The 18,449-nt window shown below is 49.7% G+C and overlaps 1 protein-coding gene across 9 annotated transcripts in view; it reads left to right on the top strand.

Moving 5' to 3' along the window:
• The window catches only part of ARVCF (ARVCF delta catenin family member), a 657,174-nt gene that overhangs the window by 457,418 nt on the left and 181,307 nt on the right, over positions 1 to 18,449 (top strand). The window lies entirely within an intron of this gene.

Here is an 18,449-nt window from a genome sequence, read left to right as displayed (position 1 = left end):
TCATCACCTAGGGTTTTTTTCAATATGTCTTGTATTTTATATTGCCTTGTTCACCTCGTCTTCACCCCATGCTTTCTTATTACCCTAGTCCTTTTTATCTCTCCGTGTTTCCATCTGTCTATGGCCTTAACTTTTGCGTCCGCCCATATTTCCCGAGCCCTTGTTTATTGCCTCTTTTTCAACAGCACAGACCTTTTCTTAGTTTAGAATTACCACAGGTCCTTTTTATTGCCCCACCTCAAATATATTGTTCTGTGTACTTAATTCCCACATCCTTTTTCATGGGTGGTCCTTCTGTTGCCCTTGTCCTTTTTTGCTGTCGTTTGGTTTTTAATACCACGTGTTCTCACCTCTCAGACTCTCAATGCCCCCTCTGTGGTAACTGGGCCCAGAGCGGTGGTTCAAGGCACTAATATGCCCCTGCTTGAGTTGGGCATCCAGTGAGAGATGACCTGCTGGGAAACTAACCCTGAAGAACATGTGTGCACTACCTCAGTCTTGGGCTTTATGCCCTCAGTGACTTGGTGACCTACCCTACCGCTAGCGTGATGAGCCAGGGACTCCACGAGCTGCCTAGTGTAAACCCACCCACCGAGGGAGCCCTAGACTTCCGTCCTGACTCCCCATTGAGTGCCCATGCAGGGCAGATTCTGCAGTAAGACCTGTGTCCGGCATTACTGTGGCCAAGCTCTCCAGCGCCTGTGCCCCGGTGACCTATTCTACCACCAGCATGATGAACCTAGGGCTCTAGAGCTGCCCGTTGTCATGCCCCACCCATGGACAGGCGACTGAGGGATCGAGGGCCCTAGAGCTGTCTAGTGTCACGTCCCACCCATGGAGGGGCAAATGAGTGAGCCGGGGACTTCAATCCTGGCCTTCCATTGAGTGGCCATGCATGACCAGTTCTGCAGTAGGACCCCATGTCCGGCATAACGGTGGCCAAGCTCTTCAGCTCCTGATCCCCGGTGACCACTGCCAGGATGAACCAGGGGCTCTAGATCTACCCGTTGTCAGCACCTGAGCCACGGTGACCTCCACCAGGATGAGCCAGGGGCTCTAGATCTACCCTTTGTCAGCACCTGAGCCCCGGTGACCTCCACCAGGATGAACCAGGGGCTCTAGATCTACCCGTTGTCAGCACCTGAGCCCCGGTGACCTCCACCAGGATGAACCAGGGGCTTTAGATCTACCCTTTGTCAGCACCTGAACCCTGGTGACCTCCACCAGGATGAACCAGGGACTCTAGAGCTGCCTGTTGTCAGTGCCTCAGCCCCGGTGACCTCCAACAGGATGAACCAGGGGCTCTAGATCTACCCGTTGTCAGCACCTGAGCCCCGGTGACCTATTGTACCATCACCAGGATGAACCAGGGGCTCTAGAGCTGAGCCCTGGTGACCTATCGGACCACCACCAGGATGAACCAGTGGCTCTAGAGCTGCCCGTTGTCAGCGCCTGAGCCCTGGTGACCACCGCCAGGATGAACCAGTGGCTCTAGAGCTGCCCGTTGTCAGCGCCTGAGCCCTGGTGACCACCACCAGGATGAACCAGTGGCTCTAGAGCTGCCCGTTGTCAGCGCCTGAGCCCCGGTGACCACCACCAGGATGAACCAGTGGCTCTAGAGCTGCCCGTTGTCAGTGCCTGAGCCCCGGTGACCTATCATACCATCCCCAGGATGAACCAGGGGCTCTAGAGCTGCCTGTTGTCAGCGCCTGAGCCCTGGTGACCACCACCAGGATGAACCAGTGGCTCTAGAGCTGCCTGTTGTAAGCGCCTGAGCCCCGGTGACCACCACCAGGATGAACCGATGGCTCTAGAGCTGCCCGTTGTCAGTGCCTGAGCCCCGGTGACCTATCGTACCATCACCAGGATGAACCAGGGGCACTAGAGCTGAGCCCTGGTGACCTATCATACCACCACCAGGATGAACCAGGGGCTCTAGATCTACCCGTTGTCAGCACCTGAGCCCCGGTGACCTCCACCAGGATGAACCAGGGGCTTTAGATCTACCCTTTGTCAGCACCTGAACCCTGGTGACCTCCACCAGGATGAACCTGGGGCTCTAGAGCTGCCCGTTGTCAGCGCCTGAGCCCTGGTGACCACCACCAGGATGAACCAGTGGCTCTAGATCTACCCGTTGTCAGCACCTGAGCCCCGGTGACCTCCACCAGGATGAACCAGGGGCTCTAGATCTACCCGTTGTCAGCGCCTGAGCCCCGGTGACCTATCGTACCATCCCCAGGATGAACCAGGGGCTCTAGAGCTGCCCGTTGTCAGTGCCTGAGCCCTGGTGACCTATCGTACCATCACCAGGATGAATTATGGGCTCTAGAGCTGCCTGTTGTCAGCACCTGAGCCCTGGTGACCTATCGTACCACCACCAGGATGACCCAGGGGCTCTAGAGCTGCCCGATGTCAGCGCCTGAGCCCCGGTGACCTATCGTACCATCCCCAGGATGAACCAGGGGCTCTAGAGCTGCCTGTTGTCAGCACCTGAGCCCTGGTGACCTATCGTACCATCCCCAGGATGAACCAAGGGCTCTAGAGCTGACCGTTGTCAGCGCCTGAGCCCTGGTCCCCAGGGCTGCTTTTGGAAGTCAAGGAATCCCTTTAGGGTAGACATGGTGGTTTGAGGCTTTCTCTTCACTCCTAGGGGTTGTGGCCTGGACCGGAAGGGGCGGGTTATAGGATCCTGATCACCTTTGGAGCGCCGTGGAATTGAAAGTGCATTTCAGCTTTCGAGTCTGTTCTGACAGTTCCTACCAGCGCTTGCCGCAGTTACTGCTTCGTTACCACAGGGGGCGCTGTAAGCTCTGGGGACCCCCAACGGGTTTGATTTCCCAGAGCTGAGATGATGAAGGGGACTCTGGCATTCCAATCTTACATCATAGTTATCAGTAGCAGCCGTAAGGTGCATTAACGCGATATTGCCATTACTGTGCAGATATTTGTGCCATGTGCAGAGAGCTCTGTGGGAGGTGCATTCATGAAACTGAATTGTAATTCAATTCACAGTCGCAGGTTAAGCACCCCATACACTGCACACTCTTTAACGTGTTAGTTTGCTCCTCCCCCTTTTCAAGTACTTATAAAATTAACCAATGAAAGGAAAAGAAAACGAGAGATTGATTGCTCCCTTGTCGGTAAAATTTCGAAAGAGTTCCCCAGGCGAAGCTTAGTTCATTGTTGGAGACATTTAATTATACACGTCATCCTGTTTGGAGAAACGCAGGTAACTTGCGGCATGCGTAAGTTGCACCCTGGTGTGGGTGTAACGTGCACTTGTTTGGCGCATATGCTGTATTTTTCTGCTCTGAAAGGGCAGCTTTTCATTGTCACAATAAACAGGTGTTTGCCTGAGGTATTAATGAATAAAAGGCCTCGAGGTTACAGCCGGTCACAGCCAACACGTGTTTCGTCGTATCGGGAATGTAGTCCCACGACTTCCTCAAGGCTGTGCAAACAAACAGACAGCCTTGAGGAAGTCATGGGACTACATTCCCGATACGACGAAACACGTGTTGGCTGTGACCGGCTGTAACCTCGATGCTTCAATTGAACACTTCTTAATAAAGAAGATATGAAGAAGATATCACTTTGATATATGGTCTTGCCTTTTATGTATACATGTTCTTACATACTAAATAGACAACCTAATCTATATTATTCACGTGTGCTGAGGTTTTGAAAATATGTTTTATTAAGCTTTTGATTACCTTTGTAGAGCTTTTGGTTTCTCTACACCTTGCAGCACCGTCTTATAAGTGATTTAGGAAAACTGGTGTGCAAATTCTCTTAGGCGCCGTATACCTATGACATATACCACAGTCCCACAAGAAAAGAATGAATAAAAGGCCGACCTGTTTTTTCTCGCCCTTTCCAAGTTTTATACAATGAATGAAATAAATTAATACTTATGTGCAGGTTTTAGAAATTGGTGTTTTTAAAAATGTTAACTTACGAAACCCCTTTGAGTTGAAATTTTCCCTGAAATGTCTATCACCTCAACACTACCACGTGGAAACTGGACCACTTTGTCATGCGGTCACCCGCAGCAGGTATACCGCAATCTTTACATCTGCTGAAAAGCATGGCCGTCCCAACTTTTATATAGCGCTAACCCGCTCGTTCTTCTGGCACACCCCGGGTAACTCCAACATATGTTAATCAGGCTAAAAAGTGTACAGTTGATGTTGCGTACTCAAATTTTATTCAGTTACACCTGATCCTACACCGCACGTAGGCGAAACCTGTAATGTTGTGAGGACAGTGGAAGCCTCCACGTCCCTCACGGTATTGGGGGGGTGGTCCCGTCCCGTTTGACCATTCCCCCCCTTGAACGTAAAGATAATGAGTTGTCCCAGCGTACGCCGGCGTGACGCGATGTCTTTAATAAATAGCCCAGGGCGTGGCTCAGTCTGGATCTGGCCACCACTTTACACGTCTCATTATTGTAGCGCCCCCAAGGCCTAGGCCACTACTTAACACTGGCGACGAGGTGGTCCTGCAGCCAGCTGCACTGCTTCTCACCCACCGAGCCAGCCATTACCGCCTCGCTGAGAGCGCTCCTGCCGCGCCTCCTGGGCCTTCACTCCGGCGTGCCCCTGCCACGTGGCCGGCCTGCCCTGCATTCCTGATCAGCGCTGATCTCCTGCCGACCCAGAGGCTCCCCGCAGCTATGCTACGAGCTCACCGGTCTGCTGCCCCCCACAGAGACGACTTCCTGCGGTTCCACGGATGAGCGCGCATGCACCCTAAACATCTGGCCTGCGTGGCACCGCGGCACTCCGCAGTCCGCAAGTACGCTTGAGGGTACCGCAGTAAGCCGCTCTGCCCGGCCCGCTGCGACCAGCCACCAGCTGCCATCTGCCGACCCAGCACTGCCAGCGCTGCTACTCACACTACCGCGCCTACGGAGGCCCAAGTGCCAGCTGTCTCCTCAGACCACGTGGTCTCCCAGCTGCCGGTGCTCTGCCTCTCTCGGCTCCATTCAGGGCCACAGTTTAACGTCTGCCACGCTCACCCCTTTGCCACCAGGGTTGCTGCTGCTTGCTGTGAGCTACCTCCGTCCTTGCTTCTCCTCAGGAGTCCCGGCTGCCTGTTCTCCTAGCCCTCTCACCGGCGCATGGTGCAGGGCACCCGCTTACCGACTGGCATGCTACCGCGCCCTGCCTCCGCTGGTGGTGCCTACACCCTCCTGCGCCTGCTGTCTGTGCACATGTCGCCCCTCTAGCGGTTGCCCTCCTTCTGGCCGGCATGAGATCCATCCTGCCGCTGGAGCCCTTCACCATCACAGGGCTTCCGCCCTCCCAAGCTGCGCGATAGAAGGCGTTGGTGGAGCGCCTGGAAACGTTCTTTGATGCTGCTGACAATCCCCCCCCCCCCCCCACGGTGGTGACCCATGCTCCTCCACCTGGGGGGTGCGGACATTCACAAAATCGCGAAGACCGTCCGCGAAAATGGACCCCCAAGAAACTATGCCACGATGCGCGACGCCATTACATCCCACTTTGAGCCCTATGCTAATCCCGATTAAGAGCGCTTCCTTCTCCGCCAGGCGAAACAGCAGCCAGATGAGTCTGTCGACGTTTTCTATGGCCGTCTCAAGGAGCTAGCTAGCACGTTCACCCTCCCGATGAGGATGAAGAGATCCAGGCGCAATTCATTCAAGGCTGTGCCTCCTCCAAGCTGCGGGAGTGCGTCCTGCTAGAACACAACATGCCGTTGAGGGGCATCCTGACCCTAGGACGCTCAAAGGAACTATCCAAAGCCAAGGCAGCCCACATGGAACTCAAAGCTACAGCTGCCATCAAAGAGGAGCCAGTCTGCGCCGTCCACTCAGACACCCGCGATTCTCAACAGAAATACAAGAGACCTTCGACTTAAGCCTTCAGACAGAGCTCAAAGACTCGCCTCTTCGGATGGTGCAGCGGCCCGCTCCCCCACGACGGCGCCTGGCCAGCCCACGGAAAACCCTGCAGTGCGTGTGGCAAGATCAATCACTTTTCCAAGGTTTGCTGCTCGATGCCACGACGACAACCGAAAGGCCCACCTCGCCACGTGCGAGCCCTCGAACCTCTCCCGGAAGACTCCTCAAGCGGCGAAATGGACGAAGACGAGGCTGCAACTGTAAATGTGGTACACATGCTACACGCCCTCACAGCCTCCCCGCAGGCGGCGCCCATGTGCACCATCAACGTGCAAGACCACCCTGTGGCAGCGCTCATCTACACAGGTGCAACCATTAACCTCATGGCTGCCAGCGTCTACCAGCACCTGCCTGGCCTACCAGCCCTTCGCAACACCAACGTCCAGGTGTATGCATTCGGCACCCACACACCGCTCAAGATATGCGGTGTCTTCCAGGCCAACCTCTCCCACAACCAAATTCACCAACGCTCCAGAGTATACATCTCACACAAAGGGTCTGGGTTCTTACTCGGCTGTCTCACTGCACAGGACCTTCGCCGCATTCATTTTGCCTTCACCGTGCATGCCCATGACCTGGAATACCTGCTGAACAAGTCCACACCTCTCTTCGAAGGGACTGGATGCCTCAAAGGCCTGGCGGTTCAGCTGCACATAGACAAGTCCGTGGCTCCCATAGCCCTCAGACACAGGAGGATTGCTTTCCACCTCCGCCCAAAGGTCGAAGCGGAGCTCTGCCTCTTGGAAGCTGCTGGAATAATTGAATCGGGTGCGCAGCCCCACCCCGTGGGTGTCCCCCATCGTTGTCATGAAGAAACCGAAGCAGCCTGATGCAGTCCGCATCTGCGTAGACATACGGATCCCGAACCTCGCCATCAAACGAGAACGCCACGTGACGCCCACAGTCGACGACATCATTTGCGAACTTGCGGGGTCCAAATGGTTCTCGAAGATGGACCTCCGCTCAGGATACCACCAGGTCCCTCTGCACCCGGACTACCGCCCGATCACTACATTCTCCACCCATGCTGGAATCTGGTGCTACACTCACCTCACTTCGGGATCTCGAGCGCAGCCGAAGTGTTCCAGAACATTATCAAGACCATCCTTCAGGGGCTGGAGGGAGTGCTCAACGTGAGCGACGATATCTTAGTGCATGCTCCCTCTCTGGAAGAACATCTCCCACGCCTTAATGCCGCGTTCAGTCGCCTTCGCGACAGCGGGCTGACCCTGCCCCGGGAGAAATGCGAGTTCCTGCGGCGGGACATCAGTTTCTTCGGATATCGGTTCTCAGACAAAGGGATCGGACCAGACCCAGACAAAGTGAAGGATGTCCAGGAGGCGCCCGCCCCTACTTCAGTGTTGAGTCTGCAGCTTCTTGGGCATGGTCACATACTGCGGGTGCTTCATCACGAACCTCTCTGAACTAACTGGCCCCCTGCGGGATCTCACCAAAACCACCAACCGCTGGACGTGGGGTCCTGAACAAGAAAAGGCATTCCAACAAACGAAAGCTGCTCTGTCTGCCGATACCACGCTGGTCTATTTCGATCCACGACCCAACTCCCAACTAGTGGTCGACGCCAGTCTCACAGGCCTAGGTGCTGTCCTAGTGCAACAACAAGACTGCGGTGAGTGGGCCCCTGTCGCCTACGCCAGCCGGATCCTTACACCTACGGAGCAACATTCTCAGATCAAGGAAGAGGCCATCGCGATCCTATGGGGGTGCCGCCACTTTCACATATACTTGTTTGGCCACCCGTTTACAGTCATCACAGATCACAAACTGTTGATCCCGTTGTTCCAAGTCTCCTCATCTCACCCTCCCCCACCGATCGAGAAATGGATCCTGCAGCTGCAAGAATTCCAGCTTACAGTGGAATACAGACCTGGCACCCTAAATCCTACTGACTTCTTGTCATGGCACGCCCGGCCAGTCACCCCTCCAGAAGCAGCCGAAGCGGCGGCCACGGAAGACTACGTACGGCTGGTTGTGGAAAGGTCCCGACCTCTCCCAATATCTCTGCAAGAAGTCATAGCAGGCACACAAGACGATGACTGCCTCCAAATCGCTATCCGAGCTATCACCTCAGGCGACTGGAGACTCTACAAAGTCCTTCACCACTACAGACCGCATCGGCACAAACAACATTGGAGTCCCTGAACAAAGTCCATCACGAACTGTCTGTATCAGCTGATGGCTGCCTCCTGAGAGGCCCGCGCCTTGTCCTACCTGAGAGCCTGACTCAACAAGCAGCCCTCCTTACGCATGGCGCTCACCAGGGAATTGTCAAATCAAAGCACAGACTCCGTAGCAAAGTTTGGTTCCCCGGCCCGGACAAGCAAATAGTCAGTAGTGCAGCACTGCCCTGTATGCCTAGCAACAAGCCTAACTAGCTAGCCAGCACCAGTCATCACTGAAGCAGCTCCGAGCGCCCCATGGGAGAGAGTGAGTGCTGATTTTGGCAGCCTGCCCGGAGGAAAGTACATGTTGGTGGTGGTAGATGATTTCTCACGGTATCCGGAAGTCGAGTTCGTTCTGTCTACATCTGCTGCTGAAGTAATTTCTAAACTTGAGAAGCTGATGGCGACCCATGGGCTTTTCGATGAGTTCCGCACAGACAATGGACCACTGTTCACCAGTGCAGAAGTGGCAGAGTACCTCTCCTCCCACAAAGTGAAGCATCGCAAAATCACGCCAAGATGGCCCCAGGCCAAAACCCCTGTGTCTCAGCACTCTAAATGTCCATTTTCTAGTCTTTGATAGTCAACAAAACCGTCTTAGCACTATTCTTGAGACTGCCCACAACCAAGTAATACTTTCAATAAGTCATTACAAGTGATTTCTCAGATCATTTGCAAATGATCTGAGAAATCACTTGTAATGACTTATTGAAAGTATTACTTGGTTGTGGGCAGTCTCAAGAATAGTGCTAAGACTCTTTTGTTGACTATCAAAGACTAGAAAATGGACATTTAGAGTGCCGAGACAGTGTTTTTTTGCTCTAGTAACACGGAAGCTCTTAGGAACTACCGTGCAGTGACATCCTTGGGTAGTGGGATGTCTTTGTGTTCTCGAGAGGCACCAAGAGCTTTAACTGGTTATTAATAGAAACTTACTTGTCTATTGATAGGATTGATGTGCCACTGTATGTGCCACCACTGCCTCGTTGCTGTGTTTGTATGAAGATGGCCCCAGGCCAATGGGGAAGTAGAACGGCTGATGCGGACATTGAACAAAACTATTCAATTCACCCTAGCTGATGGGCTCAATCTCGAGCAAGCCGTGTATTAATTCCTCCAAGAGTACCGGCTCGCCCCTCATTGCACTACTGGCATACCCCAAGTCGACTGTGCTTTGGTCGAGTTGTAACAGATACCATCCCACATCATCCGGCGTGGGCTGAAGCACCAAACCCCCCGAACCAGTCAGACTCCCGGCAAGAGAAGAGCAACAAAGCAGCATCCCAGAAAAGACACGCCGAAGAAAGCCCAATCGCTGTGGGTGACCGTGTGCTAGTACGGAATCAACCCCTGGACTGTCACAGCTGTAAAGGGCACTATGGTGACTGCCCAAAGAGGGAATGAGAGAGTAACCCGCAACATATCTTTCTTTAAAAAAGTCCCCTGTGATGATGAAGACGATCTCCCGGTGCCCGACAGGCACAATGAGACTTTCTCAAATGGGTTCCCAAGCCCTGACGGCGGAGTGTGTGGACCTGAGCACCCAGCCACAGCGGGTCCAACCCCGAATCCTGTTTCCACGTCGACACAAGACCCGGATCCTGAGCGTGACCTGAAACCCTCAACCTGCAGCAACCCACTCAAACTGTCACCAACACCTCCACAGCTAAATAGTCAGAACCGGTACAACCTGCGACCTTGTCCGAGGCCATCCCAGAAATACAAAGACTATGTATCCTGTGGCTAGTCGGCGACAGCAGGGCGGGTCGCAGCCAGAGGGAACGGCCGCAAATAAACCAAGTAAGACCGTTTCATATGTACCCCACCCTTGGGGTTGTATTTCCTGGACTATATGTTAAATTCTGTTCTACCTTACACACCTGTTGGTATTTATGTTCAGCTGATATGTCCCTCCTAGTAAAGGAGGAATGTAATGTGAGGACAGTGGAACCCCCCACGTCCCTCATGGTATTGGGGGGTGGTCCCGTTAAACCATTCCCCCCCTGAGCGTAATGCTAATGAGTCGGCCCGGCATACGCCGGCGTGACGTGATGTCTTTAATAAATAGCCCTGGGCCCTGGGCGTGGCTCAGTCTGGATCTGGCCACCACTTTACACGTGCCTCCAGGTCTTACTATTGTAGTAGCCCCAAGGCCTAGGCCACTACTTTACAAAACCTTTTTCAGTTGAAATTATTTCCCCTGAAATGTCTGTATCCCCTCACCACCACTACAGGGAAACTGGACTACTTTATCATGTAGTCATCCGCAGGTACACCCCAACCTTTACATCTGCTGAAAAGCGTGGCCGGCACTACTGTTATATAGAGCTTACCCGCCCGTTCTTCTGGCACAGCCCAGGTAACTCCAAAATATATTAATCAGGCTAAAAAGTGTACAGTTGATGTTGCCTACTTTATCAAATTTTATTCGGTTACACCTGATCCTACCCCACACGTTGGCAAAACCTTTTTCCAGGAATACTTCAGGCTTCCTTTGCAAATTGAGCCCAGATGTTCTTTACCTCACTGAACACCAAATTAGCAGAAAAAAACATTTTATTTTCAGCATTATGTCCCATTGGAGGATTCCCTTACCAGAAAGGTTTGCGGCTTGTTTGTATGTGTCGAGCCCTCATTTTTTAATCTAAATTTAAAAAATGTGGTTTCTTTATGTAGAAAAATCTGGACAAATCAACTTTCTCTGTGCAATAGTTTCCAGAGTAGTTTGACAAAATCTTCCCAATATTTTCTGCATCGGTATACCATTTACAGTATACCTATAGGTTTTACAGTGAGCTTGAAAGTATACTGGCTTTTAAGAAAACCTGACTTTCATGCACTACCTTCATCCTCCATAAAGGGGCGCTTCATTAGGTTTGCCCCAAATTACCCACAAGTCTGTGTGCAGACCGCATACATTTCAGATTTAAAGGACCTCACACCTGCTCTTCCTGTCATCAATTGTACCTATTACTCCCTAATTTTGTTGCACACTTAATAATGGGATGTTTGGTCGAAAAATGAGCATAATGGGTCGAGATAAAGCTCGCACAAAAAGAATCTGAAATATATACGGTTCTCATATGTACTAGTTGGTAATTTGTTATTCACTTAAACTTGAATGTTTCTATGTCACGATAAAACAGACACAAAAAATAAGAAATTTAATTTTTCACTCAGTTTAGAATGAAACTGTGCGTGCAAATGATATTTAAAGGAATCAAAGACTAATTAACACGCCTTATGCAACGCTCTGATTGGCTCAGTACATTAGAATTCTGCGTCACTGGTTGGCAGCATTCTAGATACAGCGGCAGCGATACGTAGCCGACTGTCCATTGGCATGTTCATTTTCACCTGCGGCTTAAGGTTAAGGGAGCACATGGTAATGGCCATTCTTAGCTGCTAATTGCCCTTCCTATCAGTATGCACAGCAGGCAATTGCTAACATTTACCACCCCCTGCTGAGGGTTTTAAGCACTGTTAATGCTCAGAGTTAAGGTCAACAATGCTTAATAATAGCTTGTTTTACATAGCACCTTATAACACATGTTGTTATTGAAACACTGTAACATTCGTTTGTATCTCATACAATGGTTGCTGCTGTGGTGCTGTATGCATTCAACCATATTGTCATTGAAACACTGCAACATTTGTTTGTATCTCATACAATGACTGGGTCGCCGCTGTTGTGCTGTACGCGTTCAACCATGTTGCCATTGCCTGACATTTAACTGGGGAGGGTCCTTAACCAATAAGGGCTGCTCATTCATGCTTCTTGGGGCCTTTATCTTTTGACTTTTTAAAACACTTGGACTCTGGGTGCGATGGGAAGCCACGCATTCATGACCCCTTTCTTGTACCCCCAACCCCATGTGGATATTTGCTCCTGAAGCCGCCCGAAAGGGCTGACCTGGGCAGCATCCACCTTCTGTATCTTCATGAAGCAAAACCAAGTATTCACGTCTATCTGATCCCATGCCAACGTGGGTCTGGTAGCCTCTTCGCTCCATACATTTCTCTCAAACTCGTGGTGTGCATACACTATTCTATGAAGATACCACGCTAATGTGCTCTGAGTGTTGGGAATCTCTCGCCCATGTTTGCTTGAAAAATCAAGAACCCCTTGACCCAGTTCAACAGTGTTTCTTCCACCTTCTTCCTGTCCGGCCAATGCCCACAGTTCCTAGAATGGGAGCATTCCTTACACCATTTAGTCTCCTCCCGCTCGAGAATATCAGAAATTAGTTCACATATTTCAACATAATTCCCTTTCCAATTATTTTCCTTGACCTCGGTCGGCACGTGCCTGCCCGACTGATCGTGGTCTGTACGCACTTCCTCCAAAGCGATGCTCAGTAGTGTTGTAACAGTACCTGCCGGTGTAGAATCCTTGGCAGGAGGTAGGGTCCCTCTGCTGCCTGCGGGCCTGAGCCTCGCCAACTGTGCTTTGGATACCAGCGACTGCTGGAACCTATGCTACCTGATTGACTACCAGCACCTTGACTATATTGACTGCCTGAACTGTACAGATGGGCAACCAGCCTACTGGGCGGGGCCCTCTCCCCGCCTGTTCTCCAGAAACGAACTCTCTGGCCCAGGGACACATAACCGATCCTTGCTGCTTCCCGTCGCCCCCACCATAATGATCAGCTCTCCCGAGTTGGGAGAGTCCCTTCGATCCCTTCCTGTCAGTATGCACAGCAGGCAGGTACCAACGTTTAACACCCCCCACTGAAGGTTTTAGGCACTGTTAATGCTCAGCGCAAAGGGCAACGAAGCTTAATAATAGCTTCTTTTACATAGCACCTCATACCACGTGTAGACACTGTAACATTTGTGATTACTGCCCCATTTAATGGCATTCAACGAACCTCCCTTGAAAACATTAAATATGGAGCTGACCCTACCTGGATCTAAACTCATGATTTTCAAGTCATCTAATGTCCTTGATGAGAGCTGCCGCCATCTTGTTGACAGTTCTTGGTTTGTAATTTGGATCTGAGTGACAATTCTCAAACAAAGCGGCTTCTCCTAGATGTTTCTTCAACCTTGGGTTCGTTTTCAGCCCTATGGCCCATATGTACCTATAATGGAAATACTTGCTAACGATGCTCTTTGGTGAGGAGATCCATGGAGTGACCTCCAAACCTTTGATCGGAGGTTTCTAGAATGTGCATGTTTACCCCAGCTGGTACCCAGGGATTTTGCAAGCCAGTTTAGCACGAAATTGTACCCTGGAAGAGGCATCGGAGTCTTGTATTGGCAAACGTCCTCACCAAATCTGCGATCGCTTCATTTACGCCTCCGTCCTGGTGTTCCCAGTTACTTCCTGTGACAGAGAAAATGCACTTCTGTGTAAAGTCAGCTATCCGGATGCGGAAGAAGCCTCAATGAACAGACAAGTAAGTCAGAGGACAGGAAGACTAGTTTGATACAGTGGCAGCAGGAGGGGTGGGACTTCGAGAGACTGAGGTCCCACTATCAAGAGGAGGAGTGAATGAGATCCGTAAGTGAAGGGAAAACCGCGACAAAGAAGGTCACGCCCAAACTGGAGCCAAGACAGGAGACCAAAGAGAGGATTCAGGATGTTTTATTTATACATTATTGTATAGTGCAGCCATTAGCCAAGGGTACTAGAGCAGTTTACAGGAGAAATATGTTGTTACGTGGCAGTTACAGATAATTTGAGATGGATAATACACCAATAAGTCATTTCAAATGTTGCAAGTACAACAAGGTAGATCATTACATAAAACAGAATGTACAAAAGCCTTAAAAATGTTGAGGTAGTATGCAGCCGTAAAAAGTTCCAGGTAGTATACAGATGTAAAGAGGTGAAGGTAGTTCACAAAGTGTACAAACGCGATATATATCTGTAAAATGGTTGAGGTAGTATACAGAGTGTACAAAAGGTATATATGGCCGTAAAAAGGTTAAGGTAGTAGGGAGCCATAAAAAACGTTGAGGTAGTATAGAGCTTGTGCCAAAAGTTGAGTACAGTGTTTTAGCTCAAATTCCTTTGGAAGAGAAGGGCTTTCAAGTCTGCTTTGAAGGTCGTCAGTGAGGTAGTTGTGTGCAGATTTGGAGGTAGTGAATTCCAATTTCTGGTTCCGCTTCCCGAGAAGGATGTTTTCCCTTTGCAGCGACCCTGGAAGGGACCCAAAAATGCCAAACCTGCCTTCTGCCCATAGAGCCAACCGCCATCTTTCCCTCATTGAGGCTAAATAGACAAGCTGCTGCTTGTGAGTACCAGCAAGCGATTGGAGCTCTCTAAACGGTAAGGTAACTAAGAAAGGGGGCTTCTCAACGGAGCCTACAAGAGAGGGCGCTTTAACTCATTAGGCTTTTAAGTGTGATGAGATGTAGGAAATTGAGGAAAAGAAAATGAGGAGAAAGGGAAGAACTAAAATGAGCTAAAACTTTCTTCCGTAAAAAATACAAAAATAAGTTTACTTCTCTTAAGGGGGCGATTGATGGTAGCAGCCAGAACACACCTACCAGGAAGGCCATGATGAGCTAAGAGTTGTAAACATAAAAAGAAAAAAAGCTATTCCTGGGGCACACAGCAAGAAAAGCTCTAATCTATTTCAGTTAAATATTCTTTTAGTCAGAGTATTACATTTAATTTGAGAGACTTATTGCAAAAGAAGAAATCGAGAATGTCTAGGGAAAGGGATATAGAAAAGAACTTCTCACCAGAGTATCTCAACAGACTGATTACATTAATAGTTGATGTGTGTTGAAGGAAAATAAAAAAGCTCTGGAAAGAAATTAAGGAAAACAGTAACTTTTTCCGAGATTGTCGTTAATTCAGCTTTAGGAGTTTCATTTTATCCTCCAGAGGAAGTAACAGCTGTGACTCCATTTCTAGATTTCCAGTTAAAAGCCCTTCTCTTTTCTTCTGTTCAGTAACTTCTTCTTTTCTTTGTTCCCAGTTACCATTTGCTCTACTTTGTGCCCGGTCACTGCTCCTTTTATTCATTTCCTGTTATTGTATTTTTCTTCATTTTCAGTTGCTCCTCCTTTTATCGATTCCCAGCTATTTATTTTTCTTCTATTTCAATTACCCCTCCTTTTATTGATTTCCAGTTATTTCTTTTTCTTCATTTTCGGTTACTGCTCCTTTCCTCATTTCTGGGTTTGTCCTCATTTTCTACATTTCACAGTTACCTCTCCTGGCCTTTATCTCTGGTTGCTTCCTTTCTGATCCCACAGTCCGCTTCCCCATGTTTACTTCTATCAGGGTACAGTGTATACAGGAGAAGGTTGTATCTGGAATGCTGTGCAATCCATGGAATGCTTAATTTGAGCCGGTGCTTGCAGGTGGGGCCCACGTGCCCTCATTTTTGGGGACCAGCACATATTTTTCCCTCATCAGACTTTCCTAAGAGCAAGAGAGAGAAATACAACAGGGAAAGAGTCAGAGTAAGATGGAAAACCATGGATAAAAGGAAAATACAAGGATGAAAAGGAACCTGAAAGAGTGAGCTAAAGAGAGATGGATTAAAGCCCGGGGATGGATTAAAGAGGCTTGGGGTGGAATCAAGACTATGCAGCCTTGGGATTTGGCATCTCGACCTTCAACAGTGCCTACCACTGACTTCTGAGCAAGCCTTTGGGTACCAGCACTTATTATATTACAAAATAAGCACTCGATGCATGGCCTTTCTTTCTGCATCTCTGGTGCGAAGGCATACCGATGCTAGACGTTCACCCAAGAAGCCCTCAGCATGGCAGCCCCAGATTGTCCATACAAACAGGAAATGTGGGCCAGCTGCCTGGAGAAAGCAATGTGGCAAAATGTCACTTCTCTTACGACCGCAAAAACCCTTGCGCCGCCCTGCCAGGCGTACTTTCCTCTGGTGTCTTGCTTGGAGGCATGGAGGAGGTGATGCTGCCCTGATATTGTTTGGTTTGTGTAGCAGGTTTTGTAACCTTGAATCACCTTTAACTCTGATTCCTACAGGACATACATCTGGTGGGACCTGTTGTGCCTTGGCCTCATAATGTCCACACAGGCAGGTCCCAGGCAGTTTCACTTCCACTTCTCAACCAATAAACTTCGTGGTGCCTTTATCAGTCAAGCCTATGTCCAACCTTCTTCCCTTGCCCTGGGTTCCATTTTTTGCGTGGATTTAGGTAGGTGTGTGTGTGTGTGTGTGTGGGGGGGAGGAGGGGGGGGAGGGGGCATGAGGGGTGGTCGGGTGGTCGTAGTCGTTGGAGCCCAGATATTTCACTGGTGCATGATGGGTATCTGAGTACAGGTGGGGAGCCACTGGCTGCAATTAAATGCGACCACAGCTGAGATGGCGACAGAGGGACCCTCTAGAGTAGACACCTCCTAAATCCTGGCCGTCGCAGATGGGAGTCAGATTGACTAGGAGTCAGGGGCATCAGCATTTTGTGCCAATTCTTTTCATACATTTTTTTTTATAGTCCCTGTATTTCTGCTGCGTCTAGTGTTTTATCCTTTATAATGTTTCTATGCCATGAACTGCTGAATTCCCCCTTCTAGAAATCACTTGAACACTAACTCAGGATCACATAAGCGCTCCATACATAGTGCCCAGACTGGTCTCTGCGGCACAGACATGAAGCTTCGTGACTTGCAAATGATCGTAGGTATAAAGACATCAGGTTTGGTTGCAGGTAACATGTCTTCAGGACACCGCGCCAGGAGCATGGCCCTTCCCTGCCCGGCCTCTGGTCCCAGCTGGGGTAGCTCTCTGACCAGGTCTTCAGGGGACCCAGCACCTGTCCATGCGGCATGGGGGAGGAGGGATGCGTGGGGCTCAGGAAGGTGGGCTTCAACACACGCCTACACTGGGGTCAACGTTGGCCTTGCTGGTTGGTTTCTTCTTGTGTTTTGTATGGGCTTATTTAAAAATACCTCCCTGCTTCAAGCATGGGCGGTTGTCTGTCAGCAGACTCTGCGCTTAGGGGCTGTCCGCTTGATAAACACATTCCTGTTCTACGACAGTAGCTGATGGTCTGGTAGTTATGGGACACTGCCGGTTGGATGGTGGTAGGAACCCAAAAATGTGATCGAGTACCCAATCATCTCAAGGCCTCGCACTACCTGCCAGAGGAACAATGGGTACGCTTCAAGGTACAGTGCATCACGTGGTCTCTTAGCAGCGTACCTCGCTTGAGTATGTGACATCCCTTTGAGTGTCTCAGCTTTCCAACAGTGCTTTCTTATGGACATCAAGGTACTGTGCATTGTGCGGTCTCTTTCCAGCGTGCCTCAGTTCAGCGTATCAAGTCACTTTGATTGGCTCGATTTTCCATCCCCACTTTGGTAGTGACGTCAGCGTAACGGGGGCAGTAACGTCAGCGTAACGGGGGCTTTAATTCTTGTTCCTTGCTCCCTCTTTGGGGAACAGTCTTACATTATTTCTGCACACAATATCTCTGATTTTATTATATTTCCCATATGCCTCCCCCTGCCTTTGAGTTTGCCCAGAGAGCCAAGAAACCATTACCATGTACATGTGCCGCGTATATTACCCGTAGCATACTAGGTTGGGCATACCTTTCAACATTCTAAGGTTCTTAAAGTAGATGCTCTGATGTCGGGCGATGTTGTGTGACCACCTTATAAAAAGATATTTGGTAAATTCTGTCTGACTGTCTGTGTCGCCCCCCCCCCCCCCTCCACAAACCAAAGCCACAGTGTGCAACAGTCCCTCCCTATTCTGAGTTTTCTTGCTAAGAATGACAACAAGCATTTGCAATGCAATAGGTCTCGCATTACTGATAGTTTGAGGTATTGGCCTTGCAAATAATAATGCAACGCCAATAGCTTATACTTTCAGCATTGCGAGACCTAGTGCATTGCAAATGAACCAGCATTGTATTTCTCAGTGCAGTACCGCAGGCTGCTCCTAGAGGTCCCCAGTGAGCAAGGCACCAGCACTGCATGTCTAAAAGTTTGGGTTATTGGCAATTTAAATGGCAATGTTTTTTACCTAGCCATGTTGCAGGGTTCAGTACCATATGTGGCCAAAAGGGGACCTCTTTTGGTCACATATGGAACTGCACCCTGCAGAAGATATGGTAAATCCACCATACCCACAATGCATTGATTGCATGCCAGACCAGTTCTCCAAGTACATCCAAATAGCTATGTCTATATATATATATATATATATATATATATATATATATATATATATATATATATATATATATATAATTAGTAGCTTTTAAATGTGATAAAATAATTATTACATTATTTTCGGATTATGTTGTACTCTGTGTGGAGCTGATGAAGGGAAATTTATAGACGGTCTCATATAAATGTGAGATGTTCTACTGAGCGAATTAACCACTGC

The sequence above is a fragment of the Triturus cristatus genome, chromosome 11 (genome assembly GCF_964204655.1).
Source record: "Triturus cristatus chromosome 11, aTriCri1.1, whole genome shotgun sequence".
Classification (NCBI taxonomy): domain Eukaryota; kingdom Metazoa; phylum Chordata; class Amphibia; order Caudata; family Salamandridae; genus Triturus; species Triturus cristatus.
The sequence above is the reverse complement of the archived record's forward strand: the minus strand, read 5'-3'. Positions and strand labels throughout refer to the sequence as shown.